The sequence below is a fragment of the Catharus ustulatus genome, chromosome 2 (assembly GCF_009819885.2).
Source record: "Catharus ustulatus isolate bCatUst1 chromosome 2, bCatUst1.pri.v2, whole genome shotgun sequence".
Classification (NCBI taxonomy): Eukaryota; Metazoa; Chordata; class Aves; order Passeriformes; family Turdidae; genus Catharus; species Catharus ustulatus.
In genome coordinates, this window is record NC_046222.1 from 35579612 (window position 1) to 35602322 (window position 22711).

Sequence of the window (22711 nt, forward strand, 5' to 3'; positions counted from 1 at the left end):
CCAGTGTTTAATTCATTGCTTTCCCATCATTATTTACTCTGTGAGAGGTGGTACTGAAGCCTTGAGAAATAGAAATAAAAATTTCTTCTTATTTTCAAGGCCTGATTGAAGACACTTCTGACATGATACATCATCACATGCACCACTTCTGATCTCTGACCACAGCTCCAGCTGTAACAGGGAGTGTCACCGTTCCAGCAAGACTGTCTCAGTGTCTCATTTTGGATACTTAAAACATGAGGATCATCTGATGGGTGATCATTTTTGAAAAATACTGTGTATGTGACTTTCTGATCTCAGTGAGACTATCAGTAGGAGTCAGGGATAGGATCTAATTCCCAGGGTGACATTTAATACTCTTAAGCTAAAGAACCCTCAAGAAATCTTCTTATTGCTCTCAGCCTTTCAGCTCCTCATATATATGATAAAAAGGTTGCTCAGGCAGCTTTCCCAGAACAGGCCCACTCTGTATACTGAATCAAATATCAGAGCAGAGGGAAAAGTGATGTGTGACTATACACCTAAAGTGTGACACTTTCTACCTTTGGGAGTACCTTGGCAACCTTACCAGTATTTTGGAGTTAATTTTTCACAGTGATTTCCTAGACTTTAAGGACAGCAAAGAGAGCTTCTCTTCGCAATTTCCATTGTGTGATGATATTAATGATATATATTTTAAAGCAAGGTCAAAACTGTTAGACATTTCCACATCAGCCTTCACTGCTTGAGCTTTTAGAAATGCTGATGCTACTGACAGTGCTGCTGCCTTTCTCTTAGATCTGATTTTTATCCCAATAGTTAGATGGTTTAGATGAACCAGATGATTTCTACTGCAAAAAAATGGAGTATCTTTCTAAGCAGACAGTAATCAGATAGCAGGAGAAATCTAACCTAATTACAGTGAGACAGAGGGATAGATATAGGGTTGAAATGTTTAGTGGATATTTTGTCCCAAATCTTGCATTTTCTTGAGTTGTTTTTGATCTCCAGTGCTAAACTGAACTGTAACTTCATTCTTTTTCTTCTTTAACCTCTCAAACCAAAAGAGTGTTCTGTTTTTATTTTTGTTATTGTTTCATACCCAGCCTGCCTTTTGAGGAGTTAAAAGCAAGTTTTGGTGTGGTAGACTGCATTTCTTACATTTGTTTAGTTCTACTTAACATGCAGCAATTAATTTGCAGTTTAAGTTTTGTAAAGTCAATGTAGAAGACTATATATACGTTTCGAAAAAAGTATCTTTGAACCCTGTTAAAGTTGAAGTAGTCTAACCTTTCCTCTAAGTAAAGTTTAGAGTGACATCTTGTGGTTACACTGATTTCAAATGTATATCTCTGTTGACATTATTTTATTTTATCTACAGCAAGCATGTTTTTTCCTGTTTCAAAGCGTTCTGGATTGCTCACCAGAGTCTATAATTATTTCCATTATAGCTTTTGGGAGATCAAAGAAAACTTTGCTATGTGTCAGGGCCTGTAGGTATAGGTTATCTTTTACTGCATGAAGTTTATCTCATGTACCTGTGTGTTTCCAGTGTTTTGAACTCCAATTCAAGATGTTTTAATGCTCTTCCAGCCATTTGGAATTTCTCAAGAAGTTTCAATTAGCCATAATGCCAAAGCACATTGGAGCACAACATCTCTCAGTAACAGCTGTTTGTGCCAAATCATTAACTGTCCAAAAATTTGCTTAGGTTTAGGTAAAGATAAAGCTGGCATGGAGGGTTTGTCAGTGTAGGCATGGCCTATTTCAGATCCATATGCATGCTTCCTATGGATCACCCTCCAAGGTGTTGGGTGGTGTAAATGCACCACCACCAAAATGTATCCAAATGCCTAGAAGATGCTCAGACTACAGGTTTGTGCAGTTTATCTACATGAAATACAAACCTTTTCCATACCACATGGAGCTCCTTAAAGGAGCTGGGGAAACATGAGATTTGCTTTCACTTTTGGGTAGTCCGCAGCGAGGCAGGAGTAGTGGCCCTGCAGAGGGTTTTGGTTGGGACCAGCAATGTATTGCCTAGTTCAGTCTCTCAAATTAGTCATACAAAGGTCTTTCCCATTTCTCAGCATTGAAGAAGAGAAAGGTGGTAATAATCTGATAGCTCAAGTTTGAACTATATAAAATGTTGATTAATGTTACCATGGAGCCCACCTGGCAGATTGAATACTTGATTGTAAAATTAACTGTTCAATAAAAGACACTTGACCTTTCTAAGAAATAAATTCTATTTAGGAGAACATACTCATTAATGCATGTCAAGTGAAAAGTCCCTCTAGCACTGCTCCATGGTGCATCACTCGTAACATGTGGTCACAGGTCTGCTGTCAGGTCTTTTGTCATGAGAGGCTGGATTCAGGAAGGGTTTCTGTGTTCATGAAACTCAGGTTTTTATTGGAGGTATTTTGGTCTTGTGAGGATGCAGCACTGATTGATTTGGTATGCTGGCAATGTTAAGGAATTTTAACTTTGTGGTAAAGCACACAAGGAACATGAAATCTAAGAAGCCCAGCTCAATGGTCCTAAAAGAGCCATCTGGTGACCTCATTTATTAATTTGATGAAAAAACAAAGACATGACGTTTTCAATTAAGAGGAATGTTTGGCTGCCCTGCCAGAATTGGTTTTGGGGGATAAGTAAGTACAAGTTAAGCTGATAATATAATCCTAATACTGAAACTGGAAGCGCTGATGTAGATTGAGTGTAAAACAGAACAAGTAACTTGGAGGGCCTCTCAGAGAGGGCTAGACTGTAAAAATTGTTTGAAGTAGGCAAAGTGTGTTTAAGTGATGTATTTACAGGGATAATTCTGGAGATTTCCTTGGCAAAGTGCCTCCACCCATTCCAACAGACACTATTTAAATAGTAAAGAAATTGGTATATCTACCGATAGGTACCAAACTAATGCTGATCTTTTTTAAGTACCTTCTCCTTTTGTTGCAGAAAGAAATGACTGGTGATGATGTTTCATGGCAAAAGAAAGCTGTCTGCTCTTTGTGTAATTTCTGTTACACAGACAGCAATATCCTTGTTGCCCATTTTGAATGGCTGCTTCATGGATTTTGTCCTGCTATGAATCAGAATTTTCTCTAATAGTTTTCATCTGCCCAAGAAGAATTTGGCTCTTTGTGCTGAGATAGCTGGATATTAAGTAGATTTTGCAATGGGAGACCGTAAAGAATCTGTTTCCCCATAATGCAGGATGTGAGGCTGAGATGACATTGTGCAAACCACAGTTATTTTCCAAATTGTGTCTTCCATGTGGTGAATTCCTTGCACTGGCAGCAGATAACCCATTGGTGCAGCCACCAAGAGAAATGGGGCAGAAACCCTGTGCCAGCTGGTGACCATTGCTGCTGAGTGTGGTACCCCATACTGGGTGGGATGTGTTGAAAATAAGGGCTCATCAGTTAGACGGTGTTTGGGTGATGGAATTATTGAATCCTCCGAACTCTTAACAGCTACTTATAGCCTCTTTCAGCAGCATAAAGCCAAAATCTTACTGTGCTGTGATCACTTATGTCACCTCTCTCATTTTGTCAGAATAAAAAGAAGATTCTAGCTATTCTGGCCCTGGTTTTGTGCTTGAATTGCCCTCACTACAGTTCAGAGCTGACATGCTGCCTGCAAAGTCCTCCAGTATTATTAAAAGCCACAGCAAATTTAAATGTAAAGTGGAGGTGATGGAAGAATGAAATTACATGTGGAGTTTGGGGACTGTTACTTTAAGTAATTACTATCTACCTGTGTAAATCCCTTTGAACTGCCTTTTGGATTAAGTATTCCTTACTCCTCTAAGTCTCTTGTTTAATATTCATGTGTGTTTTTAAACAGCTGCTGCATCCTGTCCAAGAATAAAAAGGGGGATGCAATTCAGTAGCAAACCAAATGATACTTAGATATATCCCATGCATATTTCAGAGCAGCAGTTAATTAATATATATCAAATGCACTAAAATTCTTGAATGAGAAACTCTGTGGTTGTGCAAAGCATAATTTATTTATTTCAAGCTCTTACCTAGCCATTTTGACCATTTACTAAATGCACTTGAGAGCAAGCACATAACTTGCTATAATACTGACTTGATTTCTTTTCTTTAAATGGGAACAGAATCAGAACACACTTTCCAACAGTAAAATAATTGCAGAAATGTAGGTGCTCTACTTAACCTAAGAAAAAAAGCTCTTCACTTAATTAGCTGCCTGGCATTTTGCGATGGTAATATAAAAAGATTGTATTAACACAGTGCAATATAGAAAGACCTTGTTAGATTTTATTGCAAATTCTGCTTGGTAATTTATTATGATTAGAAAGCCTAATTCTTTTGCTTTTCTGGTAATTATAGCAAGGTGTTTATAAGCAGTAGTTCCAGCTGCTTTTCTGTATAGTCTCATTAGATGTGAAATTAGAATGCTTTTTAGACTGTTAATTTTTGCTCATTACACAGAATGCATAAAGCATTCTGAAATGCATGTATTATGTGAGGTCAACATTGTATTTTGTGAGTTGCTGTGAGAGTTTACAGCAAGGACAATGAATTTAGATCATCTCCACAGGAAGGCCTCTTTTAATTTATTTTGAAGACCACATTTTTAAAATCCTCCGCTGGAACAGGGGGTTAACTAATATTCCCCATTCCATTAAAAAGCAGTTTTAGGTGTCTGTGTGTACAGTCTCCATTTGACACCTAGGAGTGTCTGGTGACAATGTCCGTGTCTGAATAACACAAAAGCCTCCTGAGGAATCCTGTCTTTGTGTGGTAGTGCTCAGCTGACCATTGTTCTCCTGGGAATTTTTACGGATTGCAAAACCCAGCTGGTCAGAACAAAAGCTTTAGTGACTGACCCAAGACTTCACAGGACATTTGTGACTGGACACGGAGCTTAACTAAGGAATCCAAAGCTTACATCATATCATGCGATCATCCTGATTTAGGCTGTCAGGCTCAAGTTATAATAAAAAGCATTGTCTGATTCCATTCTCTTGGAGAGAATTTAGGCCAGTCAAGAGCCTATTCTTATTCAGTTTTGTTATCTTCACTGTGGAAGATGGGATAGGATATCTACCTAGAGCAAAAGTGGACCACAAAATGGCAGGCCATAATTAGAAATCAGAGCTATTAAAACTATTAATACTTACGTGTCTCTGTATGTTGCATTGTTAATGATAAATTTTTGCTTTTACAAATCTGCTAATTGCTGGAAATTATTTGTCTTACGGTTTGGACAAATGAATGTCTGTTAGAGGATGGAACTACCATCTGTGAGACTTCATTGGCAATCTTGCTTTGGGAGGTACTTACTCATAACACGAAATCTGAGTGATTATTATGGAACAAACCAGCCTCATGAACTCTGATGCAATAAGGATCAATATTTTAATGAGAATACAAAATCAAACCTGGATATTTTATTGATGCTTAACTAAACTGGCCATTATTCTGACTCTCTGAATGAGAGTCCACTGATTTTATTTGTTCCCAGTCTTTAGTGCCTCTCTGGAGAGGAACTTTGTATAAGGGCATGGAGTAATAGGACAAGGGCAAATGGCTTTTAATTGAAAGAGGGGAAGTTGAACCACAGAATCACAGAATACACTGAGTTGGAGTGGACCCATCAGGATCATCAAGTCCAACTCCTATCCCTGCACAGGACCATCCCCAAGAGGCACACCATGTGCTTGACAGGATTGTCCAAATGCTTCTTGAGCTCTGTCAGGCTGGTGCTGTGACCACTTCCCTGGGGAGTCTGTTCAATGCCCAAACACCCTCTGGGTGAAGAAGCTTTTCCTAATATCCAACCTAAACCTCCCCTGACACAACAGTAGGCCATGCCCTCTGGTCACCAGAGAGCAGAGATCATGGCTCTCCCTCCTCTTCACTCTCATGAGGAAGCTGTAACTGGGATGAGGTCTCCCATCAGTCTCCTCCAGGCTGAGCAAACCAAGTGCCCTCAGCCACTCCTCATATGGGTCCCTCACAAGGCCCTTCAACATCTTTGTTGCCCTTCTTTGGATGCTCTCTAATATCATTCTTATTTTGTGGTGACCAAAACACAAATTATTCCATGTTAGATTATATGTAAGAAACAAATTCTTTACCCTGAGGGGGATGAAGCACTGTAACAGGTTGCCCAGTAAAATTTTGGATGTCTCATCCCTGGGAATATTCATGGTTAGGCTGAATGGGGCTGTGAAAAACTTGGTCTAAAGAGAGGTGTCTCTGCCCATGGCAGCAGGGTTGAATGAGATGATCTTTAAGGTCCCTTCTAGCTCAAATCCATCTAGGATTCTGTGAGCTGAATTAGGAGCAGCGAAAAGCTTAGGTAACTGTAACCAACACTTGTGCATTATCCACAGGTCCAAAGAAACTGAGTGTGAGATTCAATCCACATAATTTGCACCACAGATAGGCTGGCTTTTAGAATTACAGTTATACCCCTAAATATAAGGATATATCTCTACAGGCAATAGAAAGACATGGTGCCTTTGAAAGCAGGAGATCCTGTGTGAGCTGAGATGACCTGGTTAGATTGGCCAAATTGTGTACTAAGAATTCAGCCAAACCAGAACAACAAAAAGAGCAAACATATAAGAATAGTGAAAACCATTACTACTTAAAAACATGCTTTAAATATTCTGCTCCTGGATCGAGCTGGCTTTGTTTGTGAAAGATCTTTGTTTTTCAGAACAGGCAGTCCTGCAGAAGGAACCTTTTTTAGTTTTGATATTATATCTAGTTGTGCAATGGATTTTTTTGCACCAGTTTCAGTATCTTTTACCTAAGGAATGTGAGCTGGAGACATACAAAGCACCAAGCCAAGAAAATCCATCCTGTGTGTGGTGCAAATGTTGCATGTCAGAGGGAAGGACAAGATTGCTCAAAAGCTTTTTTGGTGATTAAGCGAGGTGTATGGGTGACAGCCTAAGAATCCCAGTTGACACTCCACACAAATTAAGATGTATACATCTTTCATTAACTGCTTGTCTGGTACTATAACAGTTGCTAAAGTAACCTAAAAACAGGACTTTAAATATTGGATAAGTACATCCACTACTTTAATGAGATGAAGTAGCTGCCAAAACTCTTGGGAAGGTAAGGGACAAGCACTCTCAGCTCAGCTTTTCAAAATGTATTGTTTATCATGTGGGGCTTTGTGGTTTAGGAATTACTACCAAGCCCCAGTTTTCCATTGGAGTGCCTTTATGTTTTCTCTTATGCCATTTATGAGCTTTGCTTTCAAGATACTTTCTTCCTTTTGAGATTTTGGTTGAAGGAGAAAATCAATCAATCAAGTTACTGAATTTATACAAGAGATTGTGTTTTTATTAGAATTAGCTGTCCACTTCACTACATTTTCAGCTTTGGCCTCTGCAGTTAAGATGAAAGGGTGGGATTTGTGCCCTTTTGAGGGACTTGCCTCTTTTTTGATGTATTACTCCTCAGCCCAGGATGTCAGCTGTCTCTTGAAGTACTAGAGTGCTGAGGGGTTTCCTTCAGCATTTGCCTACAGAACTTGGTGTAGCATTAGGATATATGGTGAAGGTCCCAGAAATAAGGCTGTGCTGTCCTTGTACTGTGTTTTTTTGCAAGTTTTCTTTCCTTTCACTAAAGAAAGGCCTAAGAAATGAACTGTAATGGTGGTTTGTCAGATACCAGATTTGTGTTTGTGCTTGTAGCTTTGGGTGTTGATTGTCAGTTGGTGAGGAGATGGCTCTCTGGAGAAATGGGATGGGGTTGTGGGGGACAGTACAGTAATAATGCTGTAATAATGTTACGCCAGGTGCATTTTGCATTTTAATGAGGACTGGGCATTAAATCAAAACAATCCTAGGGTACTGGAGGATGTCTGATGAAAGAAAAGGGCCAGTGCCTTGAACTTTTGCTAAATTGTGTGGATGATAAGTAAAGGATTAGAGAGGAAGACAAAGGATAGCTAGGACATGTATACACAGTTCTCAATGGGATAAACACATAAATCTTGATTGGATTACAAATTTGAATAGACAAATACCGTCTAATAAAAATTGTATTAAATGGTTACACTAGGTTTGTGAGATAACCTGTGCTGGCAAAGTGCTCTCATCCAGCATCACTTTCAAGGATAAATACAAGAACTGCAGAATTTCTCAGTCCAGGTTATTATTCTGCAAGATTTGCACTAAAAAAAAATCAGATGTGAAAGTTTCAGGAAGAACCTTCCTTGAAACAGGACTTGTTTTACTGTATGCTAGGCTTTGACAAAGGTTTAGAGAAATGGATGTTCCTGAATAGAAAGCTCTTTGCAAAACTCGAAAGCATTTTTGTAGGATTGTGATTCATTCAAATTGTCAATTTCCTCCAGTGTCTTTAGTGCCAGTCCTCATCATGTGTTTGAAAAAAAGAGTAGTATAAGGATAGTCATGATGAAAAGGAAAACGTTATAGTTTGACATAGTTGTTCTGCCAGACACGATCTTTTTGCTGCAAAAGAGCCTCAGAGAATATTGCAATTTCTTTTCATTGCTTTCCCTGGAAGTCACTGGACATGAGAGGTATGGTAGTCACATATCTCAAACCCACTGCTCATCATTTATTGCTATATACTAAAACTATGCCATAAACTCTAATGCTTTTCCCCAAACCAAAAGATATTTGAGAAGTGTTTGGCAAAGAGGAAAGTTTTGAGGAGTCCTTCACTAAACAATAAAGTTACAATAGTTTCCAGCTAACACTTTTTTGATTGGAAGTACAATTTCAATAGTGCAGTGAAATGACCTAAAGAATTTTCTGTATAAAAGTTATATCGTTAGGGCTCACAATAGCACCAGGAGTGAATTTCAAACCTCTTGGGTATGACTGCACAGCTGAGGGTGACAGAGATTCTCTACTGTTTCTGAACTGGATAATGCTCTCATAAAGCAGCATCCAGTAAAGTGTGCAGATCTCATGTGGAAGCAATATAGCCAAGTGCTGAGGCTGAACAGATGGCTCACAAATGCAGAAGAAGCTGCGGTCAGCAAATTCTTAGTAGTTGCTTCAAATATAGTTTCATGACAAAGTTACTGCAAGGCAAGCAGGAGTATGGATTTCCAGCAAGTTTATGAACTGCCCATGTGCACACTCTCACTGTCCAGCAAACCACTCTCGAAGAATGTGCTGACAGCTGAAATCTAGTTGGAGATGTCTTTATTAGTGAACTAACCTGAGAACACACATATTTCCACACAGGAGACTCAATCATCTACATGTAAAATAACTTGAATGTTTTCTGACAAGTTTTTGGCCCATTTGACCAGGATTCTTTCTAAGCACCCACAGCCCAGGGATCATCCCGTTAAATCAGTGTACATGGCTGCTCTCTTCTGGAGGCTATAAGAGAATTTTAAAGTGTGAATCCATGCTCAGCTCTAGAAAGTGATTCCAAGTGTGCGTAGTTGACATGGCGTAGTTTGTGTACTGAGGGTAGTGAGTAATGTCTCACAAGCACTGTCAGAAAATGCCTTCAGACTCTTCTTCAGATGTTGCAGGTTGTCCCTGTTGATCTTATGGAAGTGTATAATCTAGACAAAAGATGATATATTGTCTGTGAAGAAATCTGGTTAGCTGCTAGTTAATGCATTAAAAAATAAGGCTCATAGAGTTCATGGAAATGGAAACCTTTGGAAACTTTTAAATCATTTTTCTAAAGGAATGATGGCTCACAGTCTAGAGTGAAGCCTTGACATAGCCCAGAAAGCCAACCATATCCTCAGGTGCATCAAAAGCAGCATGACCAACAAAGCATGGGAGGTGTTTCTCCTGCTCTATTCTGCTCTGGTTAAGGAAGACTGAGGGAGCTGGAGCTGTTTGGCCTGGAGAAGAGAAAGCTCCAGGAAGACCTTTGTGACTTTGTGACTTTTTGACTTTTTAAATACTCAAAGGGTATTATTTTAATATAGGGTATTAATATTAATAAATTATAGGATATTAAAATTAATAAAGGGTATTTTTTATTACAAGGATGTGGACAGACTTTTTAGTAAGACCTGCGGCAATATGTCAAAGAGGAATAGTTTTAAGGTAAAAGGGGGTAGATTTAGACTAGATAAAAGGAAAATTTTTTTTACAGTGGAGATGATGAGGCACTGGCACAGAGAGCTGGCAGCTGCCCCATCCCTGAAGAGACTCAGGGTCAGGTTGGATGGGACTCTGAACAAACTGATCTAGTGGAAGACGTCTGTGATCATTGTAGGGAGATTGGCCTAGATGGCCTCTCAAAATCCTTTCCAACCCAAGTGGATTCTGTGATATGAATATTGATCATACTCCCCATGAGAAAGCTCTCTGGATTCTCTGGTTTAATCCCCTGAACTTGTGCAAACCCCTCCATCCCTGTCAATCCAGTGGATGAATAATTTTAACAGCTGCTGTTCTCTTCTGATCAAGGATGTAGGGCCTGGCAGCAGCAGCATAACTTTACACATGGAACCTCATCTTGACCAAAGCTTCTTCTACATCTCCACTTCAATATCGTAAAAACCTTCATTTGGCCTAACAATCAAATCTCTCCTGACTGCATTATCTCCAGTTCACTGACCCAAGAAAATCGATTATTTCTATTAAACACAAATATTTTCAATAGGGATTTTCTACATACTGTGCAAAACTTCAGCATTTTGCATATAATTTAAATGTTCTATAATATTTTGTTGATCTTTCTTTATTTGCTCTGTTGAGACCAAGCATGAAAAATGCCTTTTTCACAACATCTGCATCATTAGAAAACTCAAATTATTTTAAGGAAGTAAAATCTTCCCATCCCAAACAGCAGTAAAAGTCCACTTTGTCACAGCAATATCCCAGTGATGAATGTTCAAGGGCAAAGCTTTGATTAATGACAGCTGCATTTTGGATTTCACTGATGGTGATTTTGTACCTCCTTCCAGACAGCTGCACACTTACTGCAAGTATCTAACTAGACATATTTATTATGCCAGTTTGGTTAAGTAGTTGTATAAATGAAGCATATGGATACTTGTATAATTTGCATCTGCAGTGTGTGACTATTATGTGAAGTAGGCTTCTAGGAGAAGAGTATCCATCCTTCTGTTGAGATATTTCTATTTTGTTAAATTAAGGAGGTCTCTGATTAGGTTCCATAGAAAGGAAATACTAGTCTGTTAAAGGTCCTGAGGGGTGAAGAGATGCAGTTGTTCTCTATTGAAAAGCACATTAATACACTGAAAGTTGTCCAGTAATTTCAGCTGCCCTTCCAAAGTGTTCAGTTTAGCAAAAAATTAGCAAATTTTGGGTGAGCACAGCAAACTGTAAAGCAAGCATACTCACTTCAATTAAGTGTTCTCTTTTTTATAAATGTGAAAGACTAGTCAGCAGTTGTGCTACTGGAGTTATTGTGTAGGATTGCAACTGTAAATAGGATATTGTGACAACTGGGTGGGAGTAAAGCTGAGGTGTGACTTCTAAAATGACTGGTTTCACCTGTAAGTTGTTACTGTAATTAATTGAAGGGGTGTTTGTGCAGTGATTGTTGGGAACTGGTATTTTGCATGCAAGCAAAGCTGTAGAGAAACCATCAATATGATCTGTAACACATATTCTGACTATTTTATTGTACAGATGTTATGTCAGCTCTAAATTGAGTTACATGATGTGAGGTATGTCTTCCTCCATTTTATGCCCAGGCATGTCCTGCAAAATAGAAGCTCCCATCTCCATTTCTATTACTCTCCTCTACCAATTTTTTAAAATATTAGGTTTTTTAAGCTATCCATTGTAAACTATGTATTTTATACACAAGACAAAAAGTAATATAATAAGGTTGATTATACACATTGGTAGATACCAAACAGGCTTCAGGTCCTCGATGTGCCACATTCTCGTACTTCGTCTCTGCCTGAGCAAGGATTCCAGCTCTCCTTGGCCTGTCTGTGTTTGCTTCCTCCTTGCCCTAGGTGTTTTCCCCCACCACCTGCTGTTACCTGCAGCATAAATTCTGATTTACCTTGAGGAAACAGAGCAAGAGTCTCACCACAAAAAAGGAACCTCAATTGTTTTGTGACTGTAGTCAGCAGTGTTGCAATGCAGAGAAGGATGCACAGACAGATTTATGGCTTCAGAATTTATTTCTCTTGTGAGTTGTTACTAGCAGGTAAGGTTCAAAAACCACATGCTCAAACACTAATTATTTTTGTTTAGGGACTGCAGTCATGAGGGTAGAAAAATCCTATAAGGTGGTGCTAGGAGTTTTACACATCACTGCAGCAAACAAGGTTTTGAGCTAGAGAAAATGCCCTACTCCCACATCCTCAGCAAATTCCAACAAATTAGTGTTAATTTTGTCTTTTTCCTTCATGTACTATTTAAGTACGTCCTCTTCACAAGCTAATAAACCATAGTGGTGATAGTGTCTAAAATGAAAGTATGTTAAGAAATATTTTACTTCCTATTGTTTTTTGTTCTTTGTGTACAATACACTGTGCTCCTTAGGACAAGAAATTAATGCAGGTGATGCAGTTTTTTTTGGGGGGTGTTACTCTCGAGGGGATAGTTTATACATACAAATTTCTTTTTTCCTGGTTGGCGGGGGCCGGGAACAGTGAGTAAGAGCTGTCACCAGGTGGCACCATTAACCTAAGTTATGTTTCTGTGAGGCTACTGCAATGAAGTTTATGTTCAAAAGAAATTTAGTAGAGAGATTGCTCTTTTCACCTTCCTTCAAAGTAAACACACAGCACAGAGAATAGGCCAGATACTTCTCTTCACTGACACATTTTAGATTCTTTAATGCATTTGCAGTGCTATAATGTGGTGAAAATTCTTCCCTGCTTGGTGTATGGTAAGTAAAATGCATGCCTATATTTCTCCAGAAAACCCTTGCCTGCCTAAAAGTTTTGCAATATGTTTCACATCTGGTGCATCCAAAAGCAAAATTTCCCCTAGTGAAATCCCAGAACAAGACCAGGGAATTTTCAGATTAAAATACTCGTGCCTAAATATTGTTAGAACATTTTAAGACTATTCTATGAAGCTAAGCAGTAAGAAATCGATTTTCTTTACTTACAGTGAGTAGCACCATGGGCAGTGCAGGGGAGATGATGAGCCCCATCCCTGGCTGCTGTTCAGAAGTGGTGCTGGTGGTGCCGACCCCCTCTGCATCAGAACTGCTGCAGCCTCCATCAGCTTGTGCTGCTTCTTGGCGCTCACAGGGTGGTGTAGCTGTCCTCTGAAGCAAGGAACAAAACTTTTTCCCTTGCAGACATTTAAATAGCTTGAGTTGAAAAGTTAGAGTTTGTTTTGAAAGGGTCAGGTTGCTTTTTAAATGGCTTTCAGTGAATTTTATCAGCTTGATCCTCAGATGGTAAACATCATGGTGTTTTTTCTGAATAGTGATATTAACCTACTGGCAGGAGACTAGGGTGGCCCTTGGGAAACAGCAAATTCTTGTCTTCCAATCAGGTGTTAAAGAAATGCAGACCATCAACCAGTTCTTTCTGAATATGCTGAAGTATTTAAAGTGAGCAATGTTTTAGCTAGCAACTCTGGGATGCTTTAAAGCGTGGTTGTAGGGTGCAGGTTGTCATTCCTACTTAGCTCATAAAAGTAAGCAGGAAACCAGAGATTTATACTTTAAAGGATTATTTCATTAAATTTTTATGAGAGTGAAACCATGAAATAGATATTGTTCATGTGAACTGTGAATTGTAAGGTCACATCAAAGCAGTAGGTTGATTATACTGGGGCGTGTGCTCCCGTTTCAGTGATTTCAAGGGCGTTACTGGGTAGCATTTCATTGTACTAAACTGCAAGTCATGCTGTAATTTAAGTTATACATATTTTATGTGACTTTTTTACCTTTACTTGCTTCTCTGGTCAGCTGTGAAGGTTACTAATTATGCAGTCTTTGTGTCAGTGTCCAGTCCTTGTGTTGAACAGAGGCAGTAGAGTCTGTCCTTGGGGATACTAAAACCCTGAGTGGACTCAGCTCTGAGGAACTCGATCTGTTATGCCTGCTTGAGCAGGGAGGTTGTAGTAGGTGTTCTCCAGAAGTGCCTTCCAATCTGCCACTCTGGCTCTGTGTCTAGCAGAAGAAAACTCATGGCAAATAGAATTTAGGAAATTCTCTAATTAAGCCTGTGAAATGCCCCATGTGGAAACTGCAGAACTGTTCTCAGGTAGACTCCTTGCTGGTAAAGATAAGAGCTATATTCAGAGCATGGGAAAAGAACAATTCTCTTGAAATTTACATTTTGTTGCAGCTTCTTACTGATGTTTACCCATTGCAATGTAATAGACACTTAAATTCCAATTTGTCTTCATCCCCTAGCAAAGCAGAAAATGTGCATGGTGAATCTTTCTACTGGGTGCTGAGCAGTTGTGGAAATATTTTTAAATTTTTTTTTTTAATTAGTCAGTTAGTGAATTAGGATTTGGGTTAGAAGGAAGAAGGATTCAGCAACACAGTATCTTAAAGAAAAGTGCCATTAAGGTTCTGACAAAAATATTGTCAGTTCTGAACCATCCTGTGTGTTCACTCAAACCTTTTCAACTTTCAGTGTGCTGACTCAGTGGGCATTTTCAATAGCAGCAGTAGCAGTATTATTACTCTAAGGAAGAAAGTGATGCAGGACTTGTAGGGAGAGCAAGATAACCAAGTAGAATTTTTTTGACAAAAGAGGGTATTGCCTGAAAGAGTGTCTCCCTGATGTTGATTTTATTGGTTTATGTAATAAAAGGCAAATGGAAACAGTGACATTATCAAATGCATCTGTCATCCAAAAAAATGTTCTCTTTTTTTCACTGTTTGAAGGATCCAAGTGAGATATCAGGAATATTACTCCTGAGTCATGATAGGACTCATTTATTGTTTTCCTGTTTCACTTTTTAATGGAGACATGGATGTGACCGCAAAATGGAAATAAATCTGATATGTAGATATCGTTATCTAGAATGTTGCTTTCAGTAGAATCCTCAGCACTATAAAGCCTGTATATCATGTAATAACATAAATCCTAAATTCCTCGGTGTCATAAAACACTAGCAATACTTCAAACCATTTCTTTTTACTGTTTTCCTGGGGGGTTTTAATTTTTGTATTTCCTCTTTATGTATTTCTCCACATTATTTCACATTTCTGGTTGCAATTGCTTTGCCTTTTTTTTAAAAATTAATTTTCTGTAGTCAGTAGCAAGTCATTGATTTTGTACAGGCATCATCTGGATTTCCAGCAAGTACTGCAAGGATCCAAATATTTTCTTGGGTGTGATGCTGCAGGCAGCTACCTGCGCTTGTAACTGATTCTGTTCCTGACAGCTTTAAATTATTGCTGTTTGCTTGCCTGCGAGCCTTCACTGAAACTGAAATTCTTGCACAAGCCCAGATATATCAGGAAAAATGTGGGCAAAGCATATGAAGAAAACAATTTATCCATCACTGAGAGTCAAGCAGTGCATAACAATCTTTCAGCAGCTGGTCAATGGTGAACAGGGGCAGTGGCCATTTCATAATGTGTGATTTGGGGTCAGAATGTCTATAGGACCTGTAGACCTCCTATTTGCTTTTCAGAAGTATATCTGCACTGATATCTGCACATATAGGCAACTGATGAATAGTTTATATTTCTTTTTCTGTTAGGAGTTTGCATTCAGGTTATTATTTAGACATTGCTGATCTGAAGTGTAGCAGAACTGACAGGTGGTTGTTTTGACTGGAATGGAGCAGATCTGGTTTCAACTAACCATAAACTCAAATGGGGGGTTTTCAGTAATCTTCACCTGGATGAAATTTTTTGTGAGTGATTTTTCTTCTTAATTTCTTTTTTAAATGAATTGACAATAGCTAAAATTATTTATAAATTACATTCATGCTTGGCAAGGACTGCTGACTGAAAAATAACCATAGAATATATCACACTGAAGGGACCCATAAGGCTCATTGAGTCCAATACCCTGCTCCTCACAGGACTACCTGAAGAAAACCAGATGACTAAGAGCAGCATCCAGACATTAACTCTGACAGGCTTGGTACTCCGGCCATAGAATCACAGAATCATAGAATGTTAGGGTTTGAAATGGACCTTAAGGACCATCTAGTCCCAACACTTCCTGCCATGGGCAGAGATGACTTCTGCTAAACCAGAGGTTGCTCAAGGCTTTATTCAACCTGGCTTTGAATTCTACAGCCTCCCTGACCAACTTGTTCCAGTGGCTTACCACCCTCACAGTAAAAAACTTCCTCCTATTATCTAACCTAAACTTGCCCTCTTTCAATTTGTAAATTTCAGTTTCTTTTCTGGATATTTGTGGGAAAACATAAAGGCATTTTAGATGTATCTCTGGACTAGGCAGTAGCTGGCTAATAGTTTCCTGTTTGGGGGTATGGAGATGCACGTATCCGCTTGTTTTCAGTGCATGGTACTGACCAAGCTACCAAGTGACTGGCACAGGTTTCCATTCTGGCTGTATTCTGAAATTTGAATTTTCAGTCATTTTCTTCTCTCTAGGTCAGTTAACCCAACTTAACTGAATTCTGTCAACTGCTCTACTCTCTCTACAAGTAAAGCAAAATGCAGCAATGCCTGACTCATGCTTGTGTACCACATTTTTTAAAATAGGTCTAAATTATCATATTTTTCTGTTTTGTTTTACTGGCTACATATCAGATACCCAAGAACTTTCTGGGAGAACACACTCCTAAAATTTTCACAGGAATCTCTGTGGTTCTAATATCATTGGCTTGCACTGAGTCTTAATTGATTAAGTCCTAAATCAAGCTTGAAATGCTGATTACCCAAATGACAGTGAAATCATTTTTCCATGACTACAGCTAAAGGAACTTATAGTATAATATAGTATAAGTAAGTTATAATTAATAATAACAATATCGTATAATATATAGTATAATAATTATAGTATAATGTAAGGAGCGATGGAGAGTCTGGCAGAGGCAGGCTCTACAGAAGATGCACAGAAAGGTGAGCATAGTGGTGTTTGGACATGTTTTTATAAGATCTAAATAAATTTAAGCTTATAAATATGCCAAGGAGCTGTATCTTTCTTATGTAAGTTATTAATTAGTTTGAGTGGTGGAAAAGGAAATTCTAGCTCAGTTACAGTAGCACACAACTATTTTCAGTGTAGTTGGGAAGCACTGACTGTGCACTGAGGGGACAGTGCAAAGTCAGTCTCTTCTCTGCTGCTGCTGTTCCTTTTACACCTGAAAACTGTGTCATGGGGAACCCCTGGAGCTTTTTCTTCAGAAAACTACTCTGAATTAGATTCCTTCCTGTGCCAGCAGACTTCCTTTCAATCAAGGAAAATATTCTACTGTCCTTGAACTGTTAACCTGTGAGATGGAATAGCCAGCTCAGTGTGTTTGTCTAAGTCCAGTTCTCAAGAGCAGGGGCTTAGCTGACCTCCTGGCCAGGACAACTGCTTCTTACCTGCTCTTGACACTATTTGTTCTCTTTTACTTGCAGCTCTGCTACAACTGACATTTTCTATGATTCTAGCTCTGAATGGCCTGAATACACAAACCCTTCTGGTTGTAGTTCACAGCAAAGGTCAACACTAAAATTGAAAATAAATTAATTTGGCATAGATGCTTGTGTCTCTGCTGTACTGCCCAGGTGGGAGTCAGGGGTGGGTGAACGTGTTCATTAAAAGAGATTCCTCCCCAGACTGGATGTGTTAGTGAAACCCTAACTATGATGCTGTGTTTGCCATGTAGGTAGCAGGTGGGTGATTCTGTAGAAGCTTGGTAACAATAATCACATCTGTACAGCGGTGGATGCTTTCTATGCATAGTGTTTATTTGATTGCTTTTTTTTCTTCAGACTTGTCTTCCTCTGTACATCTGTACTCAATACATTGTATTTGGTAAACTCAGACCTATCAAATGAGAGGGGAAAGATTTTTCTCTGGGGTTAGTTGGTTCTAACATTCAAAATGTCATTTGGAAATATGTCATCTAAGTGTCTCTGATGTTTAACAACTTGTCTTTAGCTGAAAAACTAGTTTCATGGAGAAACCTAGAGAATGAACACAGAAAAGCAGAATAGAAAAATTCTGGAAAATAAGAGGCAGTATTGCTCTTCCTTTCATTCTTCTTGTCTGCTTCTGGGTATTAGTTAGATTAAGTAAGCTTAAAAGACAGGAGACAAGAAAGTAAATACATCCAAATTTCATACTTACATTAACGGAACAATACCCTGAAAGGGAAATCATGCCAAAAGTTGCATCTGTGCCTTTTGCAAGATGGTGATAAAAAAGCAAAAGAAATCTCTCAATTTTCAAGATAGCTTCAAAAAGAAAGCAACCAGAAATGGAACCACCTCCCACACTTCATTGCCAGCAGCTCTTGCATGTGATGTGCCTGGATGCCCAAAAGATTAGCCAGTCTCATCCACCTGGCCCATGTCACAAGGATCAAAGACATTTCTCCATCTACAAACATAAGCTCCTGGTAAGTATATCCTTTTACTAAGTTGCACAATATTTTCATAATAAACAATGTTACTGCCTTTTTGGTTTTTTGTAATTACACTGAAATACAAAGTTGTTTGTGTCTGCCAATTGTCACTGATTTATTAAATAAAGGAAAGGCTGTAACACAGTGTAAGGAAGATAGCTTTGTGAAGGCTATTATGAAGTACAAGAGTTGATATTCCTTTCTTTTATTTTTCAGCTCTCAAAGTGAAGAGGACAAATTGAAAGTTATAGTCTGAGAAGATTGATAGGGACATCAGACTCTTGAGGGGGCACAGTCCTCTCATGTGGCAATGCATTACGAGCAACAAAAAAGGTATCCTTTAAAATTACTTTGTGTTCTCAGCATGAACAGACAGAACACATGCCATGGGAAATTTACATCCACTTTTTATTTTCATAGATTTTGAATCAAAAACCACACACAAAAAGCAAAAAAATGCAGATTTAATCTGTGGTTTGGTGGTCTCTATATATTCACCAATCTTGAAGTTTCTTCTGCAGTAATTGTATTGATTTAATCAAATGGCAGTTTTTGTAGGGCAAACGCGTTTTCCTTCTCAGTTGAGGTAAAAGGTCTTTTCCTTCCAATTACTAAATCTCAGTTACAGTTAATTTATAGCAGAAATTTAGAAATTGGATGAAGTTTCAGCCTCTCAGTGGTCATTAACTCAGGACCAGATTGAGCAGAGAATAAGGTGACATTTTGCCTGGAAAGGCATCTGATTGTCAGCTGCAACCTGTGAAAGATCAAGTCAAAGACCTGAAACTGAATAAGTGTTTTGCACTTGACTGATGTGAAATTCGTGTTTGTGTTCTGTTTTAGTTTCACAGACATTAAATGAGAGCCTGCATTTGTGGTGGCATGTAGTCAAAATTGCTCTTGGCCAGCTGGATACTACATGCTTTTCTTGAATTCAGAGAATTATTACACTGGATCATTAAACTTCTAATTTAATGCTCATTATACCCAAAGAAATTTTTTTCCTCTCTTGGTGCTGTGTCCTTTTCTGTTTTTCTTACTGCGAGTTTAATAACCAAGCCTTATCTTCCTCTTAAGAAGAAACAACTGCTTTTAATCTAATAGAAAACATGTATTCTTGACATATCAATGATTCTGTCATCCTAAACATACTGCCACCAACACAAAGATAAAGTTTGATCTCATTTTGCTTCTGAATTGCTGAAGGTATGGGACATCAAAATGTTTTCCCTAGAGGCCAAAGAAGGTGGAACACTCTTCTCTGGTCTCTTGTTGACTTCTTACAAGATTCTTTATGGCAAGGAAGCTGTGGTCCTTGAGATGTCTGTGCTGACACTTATCTACAAGCCACTTATCCAGTTATCCAGCAACTATTTCTGAAATTCTCTTCTGAAGTGTAGGGCTGGCGTTTTCTGGAGTACTTCCAGGTAGGCACATTTCAGTCTTTACTGCTTTCCCAGCTGAATATCTGCTCAAAATGGGTTGATAGAGGTGAGTATGAATCAAGCAGACATCTGGGCACTCCTCATACTCTTCTGTATTTCTAGATGTAGCTGACTGTCATTGAGGAGGGACTTCACTGCTCTTTGTAGAGGATTTAGCCTGTGCAAGAAAAGGATCATGTTTTGAGTAATCAGGAAAAATCATCTTTGTACAGTGGGAGGAGTGAAATGAAGATTTCAGTGGCTCTTCCAGGGTGTGCTAGAAAGTCATGAGAGTTTGGAAAGAGTTTTACAATAGGATTGAGATGCATGATGTTAGAGGAGGCTTGTGGTGCAAGGAGTCTATAGGAACAGTATTGCAAAGTTCATGTAAGATTCTTCTGTTTTATCTGTGCTCTGTTATTGTCCTTTTGCATGTCAAAGAGCCTTCCTGCTTACAATATAATTTTAAGATACTTGTTTCTTTCCTATAACACTAAATATATATACTTGTTTCTTTCCTATAGCACTAAATATATCCCAGTGCTTCAGGATACATACTTGGGAGAAGAATACTGTTGGATAATGTGAAAATAAAACTGGTTGCTTAAGACCAAATGGACTATATAGAAATGTCTTTTACAAACAGAAGTGAAGAAAGGAAAACCAGACTTCCTCTTAAACCTAGATTAAATCAGAGATTAAATCTGTCTGCCTTTATCTTGCAGAATGGCTCTAAATGCTTTTTTGATGCACAGCTTCTGAGGAATTCTTTTATCTGTGCATGTCTTACATTTCAGTTTACATGCATCAAAGGGAGCCTATTCCTGGCAGAAAGCATTAGCTGATCTTTAGGAAGTCCCTCAAAGGATCTGAATGGGCTTAATCTTTACCCTCAACACATGTACTTCTTTTTTCCTCGTATTCATTCAATAAATTTCAGTCATTTAGTTGAAGTGAGGGGTCTTAATGTCTTAGACCAAGCATTAATCTCCTGCAGTACACTAGCTATTCAGTAGCTCTTTGACTTAATGAATATTACCTTCTCTCTGATCGAGTGTCTCCATCCATGTAAATAAATATTTTGTATTTGAGCAGCTAGCCCTGCCCATGGCAGGGGGGCTGGAATTAGGTCATCTTTAAAGTCCCTTTCAACCAAAACCATTCTGCCAATCTATGTTAAGTATGCTTAGTACAAACATCTAAATGGTGCAGAGGTATGCAGATCACTGAGACCAGCTGGGCTGATAATTACAGTAATTTCACAATTATAAGCCGCACAATTTTGACTAAAATTTTGGTCCGAACCCAAAGTGCGGTTTATAATCAGGTGCGGCTTATATATGGACAAAGAACGAAAAGTTGCTGTTTTAGTTTGGAGGACAGGTGTCTGCTGAGAAAGGCAGGAACTTCTCTTTGAAATGGAGAATGTAAACACCCTCCCTCCAAATTATCATAATTTTGAAATCAAAGGGCTTTCAGGCAAAAATATGGGAATTAGGAATAACAGTTCTTTTCTAGGGAAATTAAAATAGAAATACAGTACTACAAAGAAACAAACTCCAAACCCTGACACAGTCAGAGCACAACCTGACACCCTGTCAGGCAGGGTGTTGGTAGCAGTCCCATTAAATGATGGCTGCATCCTCCTGCAGTGACAGATGTGATTCAGTTGAAGCAGTGCTCCTGCAGAAGGTGCAGTTTCCTTCTAAAGGTCCAGTGGTGATGTGGAGAAATCCGGTTTTCCTCTGGAGTCCAGTGGAGAAAGGGGCTCCCTTAGTGTCCCAAAACTTCTGTTTTCATTTTGGTAAGAAATGTTGGGCTCTTCCCCCTGGCTGGAGCAACTTCCAGTGGGATGCAGTAATTTTATCAGTCACACAGCAGAAAATTACTCGCTGGAGGAAGGATGGGTTGTGAAAAGATAAAGAACAATGTCCTGTCTGGTTTCAATGGATGGCCCATTAGCAGAATATCTGCCGTTGAGATAAGGATCACTGCCCCCACCCTCAACAGATGGTGATAGAATAGATACCTTTTATCACACTCTATATTGTAATGTGCGGCTTATAATCAGGTGTGGCTTATGTATGGACAAAGAACGAAAAGTTGCTGGCACCCGGAAGTGGGGCTTATAATCAGTGCGACTTATAATAATGAAATTACTGTAAATAGTTTAGATACCATCATAGATTTGGGATAATGAAGCCTTACAAGCTTTCTTTTCCTATGTAACAACAAAAGGCAGAAATAAGATTGGGAGAGAATCTGGGGGTAAATATTCTCAGAGTCTTGATGAAGGGTACTGGAAAATCACAGAAGGAAGGGCAGAGGAAGAACTCAAAGACAAAAGCAGGACCAAAAGATAAAGATTGTGGCCAGAGAAAATTGAATTCAAAATCAGCCTACTAAGGAGCAGAAGAAAACATGGCCAAAAAAAAAAAAAAAGTTGAAAAGGAGAAAAGCATAGAAAACAAAGGAGAGAAAAGTAGTATGATTAAAACTTTAAATAAAAATGTCCTTGAGAAGAGGAGGAGAAAATTAAACACATAAGTGAAAGGAGGCCATGAGAATGATTGTATATAGCATCTCAAACTAGATGATTTGTCTTTTTCAGATTTTCCTCATTTTTGTATGAAAGAAAGCACAATTTTTCAAAGTAAAGACTGAGAGGGAAGAGAGAATCTGTATATATGTGTGTGTAAGTGGTCTACTGCCTTTCGATAGGATGGAATAATGATGGATAGTGAAGGAGAATAGTATCAGCCACTCACATTATGAATTTTACTGATAACTGGTATATTTTTAAGTTTTAATGGCAGGGTGAGCTTCAGCTATCCAGATTTTA

At 38.7% G+C, this 22711-nt stretch overlaps 1 protein-coding gene and 1 long non-coding RNA gene across 14 annotated transcripts in view; both read left to right on the plus strand.

The window, feature by feature from the left end:
* Positions 1-22711, plus strand: part of DLG2 (discs large MAGUK scaffold protein 2) — a 1022753-nt gene that overhangs the window by 26695 nt on the left and 973347 nt on the right. The gene's annotated exons all lie outside the window — the stretch shown is intronic.
* Positions 1374-22711, plus strand: part of LOC116992854 — a 33917-nt gene continuing 12579 nt past the window's right edge. The window contains exons 1-2 of one of the 3 annotated variants that reach the window (XR_006162938.1): positions 1374-18439; positions 18662-18778. This is a non-coding gene — a long non-coding RNA (uncharacterized LOC116992854). The remainder of the gene's footprint in view (positions 18440-18661; positions 18779-22711) is intronic. The other 2 variants (XR_004417117.2, XR_004417116.2) reach the window with 2 other exon arrangements.